Source organism: Parasteatoda tepidariorum, chromosome 7 (assembly GCF_982258835.1).
Source record: "Parasteatoda tepidariorum strain Cologne lab strain chromosome 7, Ptep-v5.0, whole genome shotgun sequence".
Taxonomy (NCBI): domain Eukaryota; kingdom Metazoa; phylum Arthropoda; class Arachnida; order Araneae; family Theridiidae; genus Parasteatoda; species Parasteatoda tepidariorum.
In genome coordinates this window covers 18,800,929-18,816,746 of record NC_141761.1, presented here as the reverse complement: position 1 = coordinate 18,816,746, position 15,818 = coordinate 18,800,929, and positions in this window count along the sequence as shown.

Sequence of the window (15,818 nt, the reverse complement as noted above, 5' to 3'; positions counted from 1 at the left end):
ATTTTGTTCACGATTCCATTCAGATTTATTTAAACTGAATCGTTAAGCTCAGTAATCATTGCAACTTTTATATCTACTAATACTAATTTTTTAAAAATTATTATTTAATTTTCCGTTGCTATAAAAATTATATGTTTTTTTTAAGAAAAGGATTACTTAGCAATAGTACGAAAAGTTATTTCCAGGTATTTCCTCGCAATGTTAAATAATTATTTTAAATGTTTATGTTGACTGTTAAATGCTTATGTGACTTAACATAGGCATTTAACTTGCACTAACATAAGCATAACAAATATAAATGAAACTTGCAAAAACTTAAAATAACCTAGTTAATTTTTAACTATGAAAAAGAATATTCAATATGTTTACTTAATATGTTTCAATATGTTTACTTAAAATTTTACGTAATAAGGTCATAAAATTTCTTAATAGTTTAATAAAGGTACATCACTTTTGGTTTTGATTAGTTGATTACGTTATTACATATCCATGTAGACCATTTAATTTTTAAGTTATACTAAGAATAAAAATTTCATCATAACATTTTGATGGAATTACTTTTCAATTTGAGTGCTAACTTTGGTCCCGGGCAACTACAATGATGAAACACGAAACAAGTTAGAAAGCAAAAAAATTAATAATTTTAATATTCACTGATGTATTTTTGTTTTTATTTAAAATTGCAGCATAAAAACGTTTTTAGAACATAAATTATTTTGAGAAAATTACATACGTTTATAAAATATAAGTGATGCTTTTGGGTCAAAATGGGTACAAAGAAGTTAAAAGAAGCTTTTATTTCCAATGGTCTAATTTTTTTTTTGGTGCGGCAAAACGAATTGTGTCATAAAGCAAATGCGTTTCAATTTAAATCTTATAGCTAACGACCGTTTTCTAATAACCCTCTTCATTTATCTCGTAATATCCACACAAAATATTTGAAAACATTGTCTTTTTTTTGTTTCTTTTTTTTCTCTTTTTTTTTTCTTTGTACTACGAAAAGTTGCGTGACTTATTTGAAAATAGCTTTCGCTTACTAGTTGCAAAAACAATCATATTTGGCGATGGCTTACACTAAGAAAAAAAAAGTTTGTTCAAAACTACCGGAATATGGAAAAATATACCGCGCTTCTGGCTCTTTGGGAACAGCAAACAGCATGGCAATTTTCACCACAGTCTTTGGTAATGATTTAAGTAAAATTAACAATAAAATATAATTTATTATCTCTGATAAAATTTGATTAATGTGGTGAAATTCGGTAATTTTATCATGATTTCTTGAAGCATGGCATAAAAGTCTTGAATATACTTTTTAATTTTGTATTTTTTACAAAATGTGGGGTAATATGAATTATATTTTTGAAAACCAAAATTTCCGGTAAACTGTTACCATATGAACGGAAAATTTACCAAATGAATGGTTTAAATACTGGATATTTTGGATTTATAAGCCAAAATTATGTTGTTTTTTCGACCAGATTACTATGCATTCCAGTAATTTAACTTTTTTTCTGCGGGTTCGAATAAAATAATTAATGTACAAAGTCTCTTCTTAGTTAATACATAATTTAAGGAATAGCTGCAAAGATTGTCTTTCACGTTGTTCTTTTTTTATTATTATTCTCAATTAATTCTTATAGGTGCCATTGTTTCAGAATAAGCTCTTCGTGTATTTTCAAAAAGAAAGACAAAACAAACTTTCATAAAGTTTGTCAGAGCTCCTTGTTGTCAATTATTAGAAAAGCTTCACTTTTAAAAAAAATATAGTGCATTTCAACGCCAAAAATGGTGGCAACTACTTTACACCAAATGTTGTGTAAATGTTTAGTAAAACAACAAGTATTTTCTTTTACACTACTTTTGATGTAAAGTATAAGATATGTTACACATAAAAATTAGGTAAGATATAATTACTAATAATTAGTTACACAATATGTTACACATAAAAATCAGGTAAGATATTTTTGCGAATAATTAGTTACACAATATGTTACACATAAAAATCAGATAAGATACTATACGAATAATTAGTTCAGGATGTATATACACGAACTTTAAAAGGATTATTAGTAAGTCAAACATACACAGAGGGAATATAAAGAAGAATTCGAATTCGGCTTATCAGAACATAAAATGGATAGTAATTAAATATTATAGAATTATTTAGCACAAGTGATGCATTTTTAAAAACTAAAATATGATTTTCCTCATAATACAACTATAAACTTGCATATATTTTATAACGGTAAACATTTGATTGTAGATGTATAGTAGCGTGCAAGACAGCAGCAAACTCGCTCAATCTCGAACTCATTTCTAAACCAACTATTGTTGTCATCTGACGATATCCAAAGTATGCTAAAATCGATGTTCTCGGAAATGAAAATAATTCACCAACAACCTCAGCATTCTTGATGTAATTGTTCTTCATTTATTGGTCTTTAGATTTAATTAATGACACCTTCTAAAGCATTGCGCGCAATTTTCTTTCGCCATTGGTGGTTAAATATTTAAGGCTGGCGATTAAGTTTCCTCTTCTACAATTGTTGAGTTTCAAATATAACTGCATAGTTTTATCTAACATAGTTCCTTAGATAAATGAAATGGATTATCTTACCTCACTGCAGAAGCACTGGAAATGATTTAAAATCTAGCGAATTTTTCATTTTTTTTACTTTAAATAAAGTGTTTCGTCGCACAATTTTTTGGATTTTCAACACCAAATTCGGTGCGATAGTTTTTACAGTGTACTTTTGAAATTATATATCATAAGTCCAGGTTAGATGTCTAATCGAGGACAGATAGCCAGTTTAAATATCACCGATATATCGATATTTTTTATTGCATCAGATGCAATTTTCAGGAAGCAATTTAATTTGTTTATCAATCTGCACAAAACAACAATCGTGACAACAAAAAGTATGTAGAATTTTAATGTTTATTTTATTTAAGGGTCAAACATTTTCTTGTAAATTAAGTATGCTGTTGTTTTTCAATGTGTAGGTAATACTTGTTCTTCAACTAGTTGAACCATTAAAGCACATATACAGTCCAATCTTTATTCCTGAGCAAAATGCAGAGCAATATCATAGTAAAAGGACGCTATAAAATTTGGCGACCATTTCATCATCAACTTAAAGAGAGATGGACACATAAAATAGAGGAGAGACAGCAAGTTTTCATTAATACCCATTGTCATATTATTGAAAAAAATTAAAATTGAGATCAAAAGTAAGAAAATAAGATGTATTTCAGCAAATTAGTCTTTATAATCACGTTTAATATCTCCAAATAAATAAATCTAATTACGAAATCTATGGGTTCGTTAATGGTTTTTAATAGGTTTCGTTTCGTAATTTGAACATATAATGGCTAATAAAAAAATGCATGGCCTTTTATTGCAATAAAACTACCTTTTTACAGTTTTTGAGGATGGTGTGACTTTTGCATATTACATTCCGATTCTACAGACCTATCATATTATCCAATAGAGCAAACATTTTACCCCGATTCTAATTACTCAGAATTTGATGAGTATTAATGTGTGATGAACAATACAAAGATACAACTAAAAACAATGACTTGTTGAGATGTATAAAATGCATGAAATGGCTCCACGAAACATGTACAAACTTAGAAATCCTGTGACAAAAATGTAGTTAAGTTTTTTCAAAAAGTAATTGAGTTATTTTTTGCTAGTTAGATTCTTTTTAATTATTTTCCAAAATAAAAATCATACCTTACAGCGTATTGTAAGATTTTCATGGTTAAATGTATAAAATATTTTATTTTTCATATTTTAACTTCAGTTTTCCTTAACTGTATTAGATTGCATTCTCGCCTGTACATTAAGGAGAAATGGCCTTTTGTTAGTTTAATTTCAAACTATTGTTTTCACATTTTTTTTTGCTCAAAATATGTTGAGTACATGTATGAGAATTTAAAATACGCATAAATATTTTTTGTATCTCTATTCTTAGTACCTTTATTTCGATTTGAAGAACTATGACCATCTCTCCTAGACATACCCTATAAATATAAGTTCCACATTTAATTTTAAGATACAAATAAATACAATTATTAATAAGTGAACTCTTAAACATGATTCGTAACTTCTTAAAGTATCTTTTCTCAGAAAAATGCAATTACAAGTTTTAAATTAGATTAGTATAAAAGTATAATAATTTCAATAGTACTGAATTACTATCGTTTTTGCGTTATTATTATTATTAAACTGTTCAGTATGATATTTTCATAGATTTCCTGCTTTAAACTAAATTATAATTGCTTAAATATATGTTACTGAATTTAAGCCCGAAAGGGTAAATTAGGTTCTAAAAACAAAACAAAACCAAAAAAAAAAAAATTTCAAAAATTTTAAGAGTTTTCTTTCTTACCAGTGATCTGCTATGGTAGGTTGAAACTTCTTATAGAACAGAATGAATTTACAAACTTCCAATCATAAAAATTTATCTCTTTAAAAACCTGAGTATAACGAGCACTTTTCGTGACATTTAAATTTTATGGTCTTCAGAAAATCGGAAGAAAAATAAGCTCTCAAAGAATTCACGTTTTTATACCAATACTTTCTTTCCTTCGAGTTTTTATTTCTGTGAATATAACTATTCTTATATATATATATAATATATATCTATCTATCTATCTATATATATATATATATATATATATATATATATATATATATATATATATATATATATATATACAGAGAGAGATATGATTATATGGATATTTATATGTCTTCTATTATGTATTGTTAAGCCCAATCATATCATTATTAGTTACCATCTTACCTATATCATGATATTACATAGTATAGTTTTATGTTCACTATTTTGGAAACAGATTACACGAAAACTCAGATGTGGACATTATACAGACAATACCTGAAAACTGTTAATTGTTATCAGACTGTTAATGGAGCAGTACTCTGAATGTGGCACAGATCTAAACTGTAAGCTGAGACAACAATTAAGTTTAAATTTATATTTATTGTTAAAATTTGAGAGTAAATTTATTATTCTCTCTAGTGCAAAGAATTACCATAAATTATTTCAATAGCTTTCCACAAAAACTTTAAAAACAGAGCCAAGAAGCCTGTTTAAAAAAAGAAATAAATCGCCAATTTTGTACACTCATGATGTAAGCAGATCCAATGTAACGGCCAAATAACGTTAAACAGTATCTTATTGCTTATAACTAAAAATAAGAATATAAATTTTAAATCAGGCGGTTATATAATAATATCCTTGACAAATAGCAGAAATATCTATGCTATATTACTGTATGCACTGAGAAGAAAATAATTGTCGAAGCTACCAAAATATAGCAGTATTTACCGTGTTTCTGGATCTATGGAAGCGCGATAAGGGTCAGTCATTTTCACCGAAGAGCTTTGGTAATGATTTTGGAAAAATTAGCAATAAAATTTGGTTTTAATAGTGTGTCATAAAATTTATTAAATGTCTTAAGATCTGGTATCATTAAACCTTAATACTTTCGCTGAAGATTCAGCGTTAGCGCGTGGCCAAATTCTTCCTAGTGGTTTGTGTCGATAAAACAGATCAAGTGGTAGCAAAATGTGTATTATCATTAAACTATTCTCTCAAAAAACATAATATTTCCTCCCGACTATGACACATTGTTTATTGAAACAAAGTTATCGTGAATTTTAAGAAATAAAATGATTGGTTAAGAAGAAAAAGTTAATATAAAAGTTAGTATTTTTATCATTTACCACTTTCATTCAGGATAATCAACTGTTGTCTGCTGGCACTGAACGTGTTAAAGCATGGAATGAAAACCATTAATACGGTTAAAATTTTCTTTTCAGTTTTGTATTTTTTAGTAAATGTGTGGTAACATGAAGTCCGCTTTTTCTTTTTGATCACTGTAAAGTGCACCCAAAAAAAATGGATCACCCTGAATAACTTTTAATCTAACGATCGTATCTTCACGTTCTGGGACTCATTCTTAATGGTTCGAGGGGTTGACTTCAAACATGCTAATTAATTAGTGCAGGTGATATTTTAAGTTACGAAATCAGACACGATAATAAATATACGACTTCTTTAGAATTCGATTTATCAGGAACCGATTTCGATCAAATTTTGTATTTTGCCATGTAAAATTACATATTATAAAATGATGTAAAAAATTGTAACCTTAAGATTCAAAATCTTTTCGACTGTTATTTAATAAAATAATAAAAAATAATTATTTACCGAAATTTATTGTTTGGATGGAATTATCTTTGGATCAACGAATTTGATAATTGTATGCTTGAATTAGCGAAATATGCAAAAATTAAAAGTAACATTATGAGGTCCAAACTTTGGACCAATCTCCTGACCTGTCTGGGGTCCATATTTGTCGAATCCGTTGAAAAAAGGCATGTTTATTCAGAAAGAGTACGTCTTTGTGTCTGATTTCGTAACTTAAAGTATTGTTTGCACTAATTAATTAGCATATTTGAAGTAGTGTGATTAAGATTGAGTCCTAAAACGTAAAGATTCGATCATTAAATCAAAAGTTATTCAGGGTGGTCCATTTTATTTGGCACACTGTGCATTAAATAAAGAATTTCAATCATTAAATGTATCATTAAACTATTATTTTGTAATATAAGCTTTATTTTTTATATATTTAATTTACATTTTTGTGTTGTAGCTACTATACGAAATTCGCCTTTTCGTGCGCAATTCCCAAATTAAATTTGGATTTTTATGTTAGAGTTACCGAAAGAAATTCCTTTTTTTTTTGTGTTATACAAGATACCTAAAAATATTCAGTTATAAATTGATAGATTGGTATTTTTGTGTTGTAGCTAACAAGTAAAATTCGCCTTTATGTGTTATGTTAGCTCCTAAAATACGCATTTTAGTTACAAAATGAACTAGTATTTGATCATTTAAATCGAACTGGAAGCCTCTATAAATAAAGTGCTCTCCGCACAATTAGATTTTTCAATATACCATAATTTATATCCAAAAAAAACTTTTTTATCTGTTTATCTTTAAAATCAACCCGGAAAAAAAATTCCACGAAAAAATCTATAAATGGTATAAAAATTGTTTTGTGCATTTAGCTTTCAAGATCACTCTCCAGATAAATGCAAAAATAATATTTGGAGACTTAAATTTTCTATTTTTGAATTCAACTATCCATATTATGTTTTATATACGCTATATTATCCATATTACAGCTATCCTTCCCTCCTCTCATTTTGAGGATGTGGAATCCAAAAATGAGATGCTCGTATAGAAAAGTTCGCTTTTCTGTATGATTTAGCTAAAAAAAGAATAATTTTAGACAATCTGTATGTATATCACAAACTTTTCGGACCATTAAGATTGAAACTTACACTAAATAAAATTATGGTCAAAACTGTAAGAATATGGTTAACTTTACCATCTTTCTGGCTCAATTGTAACACCAAAACGCTCGATAATTTTTACCAAGGTGATAATGATTTTGGTAAAATTAGCAATGAAACTTTGTTTTATAAAATATGATAAAATTTGGCAAATTTGGTAAAATTTTGTGATTTCATCATGATACCTTAGAGCATGACTTAAAAAAAACATTTATTTGGTTGAATTTACGCTTCAATTTTGTTTCATTATTACTGAAAACGTGATAATAAGAACCATATTTTTTTTTAAAACACTAGAATTTTCGGTATGTCGTTACCATATGAACGGAAAAATTACCAAATAATGATTTAACTATTTTGGTTTCATTAACCAAAATTATTGGGGGGGGGGGACCATAAATACCATTACCATATAGTATGGTAATATTACCAAAAGTTTTTTCTTTCTTCGCATAAATCAAAAGCAAATAATATTAAAGGAAAGATGCTTTCTTATGAATCACAAAAATGCATCTTTACGTGCAATAATGTAAAAAAAAGGATTAAATTAAAGCGTTATTTTGTTTAATTTAACACCTTACAAATGTTGAACACATGAATCAATGTTTTTAACACAATGAAGCACCATGTCTATCAGAGTCTTTGTGTTTTGTCTATTACTTCTTATTAAAGCAAAAATGTATTAAAATAAATTGCCACCCTTATAGCGGTCAAAACCTTGTCTGACTAAAGTTAAAATAATTAATATTTAGTCATTCAAAAAAACTCAAGAAAGTAACATTAATTTCGACATTCAATACTTCAAACAAAACGAATATCTTCATCCACATGCCCCCGTTGCTCCTTATGATTATCAAGATTGTACAGATGTGGTTGTAGTTATGATATTTTTGTCCACGACTGCACATTTGCAATAATCATGATTTTCTTTTTTTGTGGCTTTCCAAGCGTTGGAGTTTTACGAAAATACCCTGCCATAAACGATATTGATTCAGCTTAGAAGAGGATACACAGACGACAGTGATTTCATTTTTGTTTTTGGTTTCAGAAATATTCGACGTGATTGTCGTGCAGAATACTTAACTGGATTTACATACATCCTTGATTACTAAATCAAAGAAATTGGTTGTTCTAGTACTTACTAAATCAAAGAAATTGGTTATTCCAGTACTTACTAAATCAAAGAAATTGGTTATTCTAGTACTTACTAAATCAAAGAAATTGGTTATTCTAGTACTTACTCAATCAAAGAAATTGGTTATTCTAGTACTTACTCAATCAAAGAAATTGGTTATTCTAGTACTTACTCAATCAAAGAAATTGGTTATTCTAGTACTTACTCAATCAAAGAAATTGGTTATTCTAGTACTTACTCAATCAAAGAAATTGGTTGTTCTAGTACTTACTAAATCAAAGAAATTGTTTATTCTAGTACTTTCAAAAACAAAGAAATTGGTTATTCTTGTACTTTCTAAATCAAAGAAATTGATTATTCTAGTACTTACTGAAACGAAGAAATTGGTTATTCTAGTACTTACTAAATCAAAGAAATTGGTTATTCTAGTACTTTCACAAACAAAGAAATTGGTTATTCTAGTACTTTCTAAATCAAAGAAATTGATTATTCTAGTACTTACTGAAAGGAAGAAATGGGTTATTCTAGTACTTACTAAATGAAAGAAATTGGTTATTCTAGTACTTACTGAAACAAAAACCACCAATCAGGAGGCAAGAAAAAGATACTACCTTCACAAAAATGATTAAATATATTTATTTTAAAGATATCCTTAATGCTAATAAGCTCATGTCTAGAAATCACGAATGAAAACGTTACTTAGTAAAAGGAATTTTCCTCCATTTTCTCTTCTACCAGTGGTGATACACATAAAAATGGCTAACATAAATACTCTGAGAATTTTGAAAAGTTCAGATGCTTTTACTCCTTTCATAAATTATTTTTGCTAACGTTGGTGTACAATTGGAAAGTACCCTATCGATATTTTTTGTTTACAATCGAACAGGGAAGATGAAAGTTTAATTTAATCTCACGCGATCCCCATATTTAAAAATATGCCATTTTCAAAATTCGACATTTATGACATTTAAAATAATATTTTTTTTTAAATGGTATAACAAATTGTATACCTGACAATTCAAACTGTTTTTTTAATATTATTTAGTAAAATGATAAAAAAAATTATAAATATATCATAATTGTGTACAAAAAAATTTCAATTCGCTTTAAAAGCTCGTGAGATATGGGAAAATACGTAAAAAATGTAATTAACATTAAGGAGTCCAAACTTTCGACTGCTCTCCTGATCAAACTATTGAGACAATGTTTCCAGATTGAGGTTGCTCCCTATATTTCGGAGGTCAGAAATTTGAATCCGTTGGGGAAAAAAATTATAGGTCTATTCAGAGAAAGTATGTTGTGTCTGATTTCGTATTTTAAAATCTCGTCAGCACTAATTAATTAGCATAGTTGAGGTCACTCCCTTGGACATTTAAGATTGAGTCCTTGAACATAAAGATACGATCATTAGATCAAAAGTTATTCAGGCTGATCCTTTTTTTTTTTTTTTGTTTAGCACACTGAACAATCTGCAACAATAAACTTCTAGAGATATTTGCTATTTCCCTACACTTCTGAGATCGCCTGTAATCATTTAAGACGTGCAAAAATGACGCCAACTGTAATCAGTTCATTTTTCTGTAATCAGTTCTTCAGGTTATCAATCATTATACGGTGTGCCCCATCGTTATGCTCCTCCTCTTTACGTTTTAGAATTCTTGTTAAAAGTTAATTCTAAGAAGTATACCCTTGAAGGACCACAAACATGCAATAATAGTAAGTAATAATAGTATGCAAGTAGAAAGTAAAGAAAAAATAGTGAACATTTCAGAGGAAAGTGATCAGTTGGATGAATACAATGTTAGAAATCCCTTTTCTCTTTTCTACTTAAATAAGCATTTTTTCTTAATTCAATTGGTTGAGTTAACTGCAAATATTTGAAAATTATGGAGCCGGTTGAATATTATGGTAACGGTTTGCGGAAATTCTTCAAAATTATAGTAGTACAAATAATGAGTGCAAAATACAAAACTGAAGGCGGGCTAGCCTGGTTGGTAGGGCACTGGGCCCATGTCCAAGTGGTCGCGGGTTCGATCCGAAGACTCCCCGTGTAGTAAATGGTGACTGATGCACGTTAAATCTGTCGAGTCTCAAAGTCCTCCATGTTCCCATAACAAATCATTACCTCTGGGGGGCACTGAAATGGAGATTGATCGTTCTCTGATTCAGGTCAAAATTACGATCTGTGGATGAATAAATGTATGAATGGGTCCGCCCTATAAAAGATTGTGACGTATGGGTGTGGCAGAAGTAGAATTCTTGGCCATAGATGGCGCCACTGGAAAACAAGAACTATCGCACATGCCTTAACTGCCTTAATGGCATACGCCAACAACAACAACAAAACTGAAAAGTAAATTTATCCGAATAAATGGTATCTGAGGTATCATGATAAAATTTTAAAAAAATTTATCCGTATTTTAAAACCATATTTTATTATTAATTTTACCAAAGTCGTTACCAAATCGCTTCTGTAAAAATTGCCTAGTTTTTTGGTGTTCCCATAGAGCCTCCCCCTCTCAAACGCTGTGAATTTCACCATATATTGTCAGTTTTATCCATACTATTTTTTAAATGCATTGTAAAGTAACGTAAACCTAAACTAAATCGGAATTCGGGTATCTAATTAAGAATTTATAATATGAACTGAAACCGATCATTTTATAATAACCAATAACTTCATAAAATAGATTTCAAAATAAATTAAAGATACATTTTCACTCGTTAATTTATTTATTAAGGATTTTTTTTTTAATTGAATTTCTTGGAAATGTAACTATCTTATTAAAATATCCGCCTTAACAATCTTAAAGTATTAGTTCCAAGAAAATCTCTCTAAATTAATTCTTTTAAAAATAGCCTGGAGTATCGCTAATGGGTTTTATAGATAACATTCCAAGCGCTCGATTATTTAGATCAGCTTTCTTAATTTTTACAAAAATCGGTACCAAATATTTGTAATTATTGTGTCTTTTTCATTGATATAATAGGATTTTTAAGATATCCCAGTTAATTTATTTTTAGGACTCAAGACTACTTTTTGCATGAATTGAATAATATGTGACTTGATTTCATTATTGCTATTAACGAAGGCTGAACAATAACAACATTATCAGGAAGTGTTGGCACTATACATTTAACCAGGAACGTGCTTAAAAAATTAACATTTCTAACAAGCTAACCATAGTTACTTTTAAGTTCATGATGCTTTTGAATTTTTCAGTTTTCAAAATACTTTTGTCTTGGGTCGCGGTGGTTAAGGGTATAGAGCACTCTCCTTCCAATGAGGTGAACCAGGTTCAAAACTCAGCGATGGCTGGTCGATATGAACTCCTCAGCGACCACAGTGGTAGACGGATCATGGGCTGGAATGCCTTTGCAATCAGGCTGAGCATAGGAGGCTTTCGTGGTTTACCTCTCCATGTTACTCAAATCCACGTTAGTTCCTTCAGAAAGTCTTCAACGATGCAAATTTCTCCCAATACTGGATCCAGAAGTTTCCTTGTCTTCTGGATTGGGTTCAAAATTACAAGGAGTTGAACATTGCTAGTCGTAAACTCAGAGTAGGGTCGGCTGTACAACGACGGTTATAAAAAAATATAAATAAATAAATATTTTTGTCTCGGTCACTTTAATATTTGTTGTAATATTTTTAAATATTCATTCCACTCTTTAAAACTGTTTCTTCCATCTTTTTATCAATTTTGAATTATTCTGTCTTAAACTTATTTTTACACCATCGATATTCTGTCCTCACCTTAAAATGTTTCCATCTATTTTATCGAATTTAATTTATACCTGTCTTAACGATTTTAAATTATTTTTACATTCAATGATTAATAAAATTTAATACCAAAAAAATTTCGAAAATATAATTTATGAAAAAAATGCAATAAACATATTCTTTGTATTGCAAAGAAAACTTCTCGGACCCATTTTGATGGAAAAACTTATTAATAAAATTTCACTTCGTTTATTTATATGTCTGAAATTAAATTACTTTCTTTATGGATAAAAAACGAACAAATATATTGTTTATTTGGTTAAAAATAAATTGTATGATTCTATTTTTGATCGTATGCTGTTTCAATATTTTGTATATCAAACAAAACTACTATTTCTACGACCTAAAACATATATTTATAAAAAAAAAAAGTGCCTAATTATATTTCGGAATTAAGCGTTAGCTAATGCTCATTAAATTGGTTCACTAAAAGAATAGTCAATTGTTCTAATAAGGAATTTAATGATCAAATGTTCTAATAATCGAATTAACTATTTTGTTTATCTATTAAAATACATTTTTTTCATGACAAAACAAAGTATCGACCCAAAGGTATGTACGTACTTTTAAGCAACATTTGTTTTACCAGATTTTAATGAAATAATATTAATGTATAGATCGATGGAAAATTTCGAATTGAATTTATTAAATTTTAAACTATTTAAAAATCATCGTGACTAAAATTAATGTTTGAAGTAATTATTTTACAAAACAATATATAAAATTTAAAAAATTTAGTTAAATTACTTATGTTGGTTTTTAAACAAGAGTAGAATGAAACGAAAAGCAAAATTTAAAATAAGTTATAACTTTTTCACGCCAAAATCAGGACAAATTAGCCAATAGATTTAATAAAAAAGGTATAAGTATTGCAAAGAATTTGTTACAATAATGATCTATAAAACATTTTTTTCAAAAACAGAATTATTTTTAGCTTATTTATTTTTCTTACAAGAATTGAATTCAAGTATGGGGCACATTTTATGTTAATTGATTACATTTCATGTTATTAATTCATTATATATATATATATATACAGGTGGTTATCAAAATAATGGAAACACCCCAGATTTTGAAGGAATCCCTTATTAATATGGCGTAGGACCGCCTTTTGCATGCCAAACAGCTTGGATTCGCCTAGGAATCGAATCATACAAATTCTGAATAGTGTTTAGAGGAATATTGTACGATTCTTCATGGAGATATTGTTAAAGTTCCGTGAGAGATGCCGGTGGAGGATATCGATTCCGGATTGAAAGCTCTAAAATAGACCACAACGGTTCGATTATATTGAGGTCTGGGGACTGTGCTGGCTAAGGTAGATGTTCCACTTCATGCTCATGTTCATCAAACCATGATTGGACAACTCTGGCTGCATGAATAGGGGCATTATCATCCTGGAAAATTCCATCTCCTGCAGGAAACAAAATTTGCATCATAGGATGGACCTGGTCAGCTAAAATTTATCTATACTTCTCCCCAGTGATCCTTCCTTTCAGGGTTACCATTGGGCCAGCAGAAAACCATGACACGGCTGCCCATACCATGACCGATCCACCTCCATGCTTGACAGTTGGATGGAGGCAATCAGGATCATACGCTTGTGCAGGTGTTCTCCAGACATGTACCCGTCCTGTTGTGGGGAAAAGTGTGACAGACGATTCGTCTGACCATATAACAGTCTTCCACTTATCAATCGACCAGGTTTTGTGGTTGTGGCACCACTCTACACGACGTTTTGCAACAGCATCTGTGACAAGAGGCTTGGGAATTGCTGTTCTGCCGTAAATGTTCTCTTTATGAAGGTATCTCCTAACTGTAATTGTTGACACTGGAGAATCCAGATGCTGATTGAGCTCTGCGGTCACTTTGGCTGCAGTTGTTTTCTTTTTAGACATTACAATCCGCTTCAATACCCGCCGGTCTCTTTCACTCAGCTTCCTCTTCCGTCCACTATTTTGCTTTGATGAGCTTGTCTTTTCGAGCTGTGTGTATGCTGTCATGACTTTAGACACCGTACCTCTAGAAACGCCTAAAAGCTGGGATGTTTCGGTCACTGTTGCTCCAACTAGTCGGGCTCCTACAATTTGGCCTCTCTGAAAATCTGTGAGGTCTGACATTTTACGCTTCTGACAAAAAAATTCAAAACGTAGACAACTCTGTTAAAGCTCTCTCATACCACCTAATATATGTACTTTTTATATTAAAAAATACTGGTAGCTAAGATTATATTTTAATGCTTATGAAGCGAATTCTTAAACGTCCCTTTTATTCACAAGTGTTTCCATTATTTTGATAATCACCTGTATGTGTGTGTGTGATATGTAATTTTATCAACCGCTCGTGCCCTGACTCTTGTCTTTACCACAGCAACTGAATCTCTTTCTCTCTCATCACAAAAACTCATATAATCTTAATCTATACATTTCTATGCATATGTTATACATTATATTTATATATACATTTCCATGCATACATAATCTTTATCTATCACATTTGAGAAGCATTTAATCCTCTAGTTGCACTACTGCTTCCTGCAGCAATACTATTTGCATCCGTTCTGCTACAATGCACTTACGTTGCTATATTATCATACCTATTTCTTATTACATTACCATTTACTAACACCGTTAATTACTTCTTCTTCATCTTTAATCGTACTGCAGCCTGGTGCATTCCAAGGCTTTCTCGGTCTTCTTTTTCCAAACAGTTCGATTTGTAGCTAGATTTCTCCATTTATTCACTTCCAATACTTTTAGATCCTTCTCCACACAGTCCGATCACCTTGTAACCGACCCCCCTCTCTTCCAAATACCCTCAATCTCAAAATGTTTGTTTTTTAGCTGGATCACGACGAAAAACATGTCCCATCCTCCTGATCCTGAATGACTGAATAGTTTACTTCCTTACCATTGAGTTCCACACACGCATTTTAAAAATTATGGTAATCTGTTAATTTTTTATAAGTAATATTTCTTTGGTTTGATTCGAATCTGCCATGTGATTGATGTTTTAAACCCAACAAGTATGGGGAATATATAGTACCCATTAGTTCTCAGTTTTATTGATATCCTGTTTCGATATATCAGGGCAATTATTGTGAGATCAAGATAATATTAAAATGTCAAATGTCTTAAACAGTTATTATGTACTGCAACATATGTATTTTATAAACAAATGTTGGTTCCTTATCTTCTCTTGTCAAAGTAACTGCAAGGTAAGCTTCTCTTTCAGTTTTATAAATTGCAAAATGTTATGATACTGTCTAATTAATTTCGCTTTATTATCTGCTCAAATATTAATATGCAAAAAAACTGGCCATTAGTTTATTTTATTAAAAAATGTTGTTATATTACCTTAATACAGTGGCGTCCAAAGATGTTGGAAAACCTGAGCAAGCACTTTCGATGCCCCTAAAAAGAGGCAATTATTCTAAGACATCATGTGTTATGAAAAGAAGTATGTAGTAAGGTGGGCTTAAAAACTAAAAATTTTAATTTCAA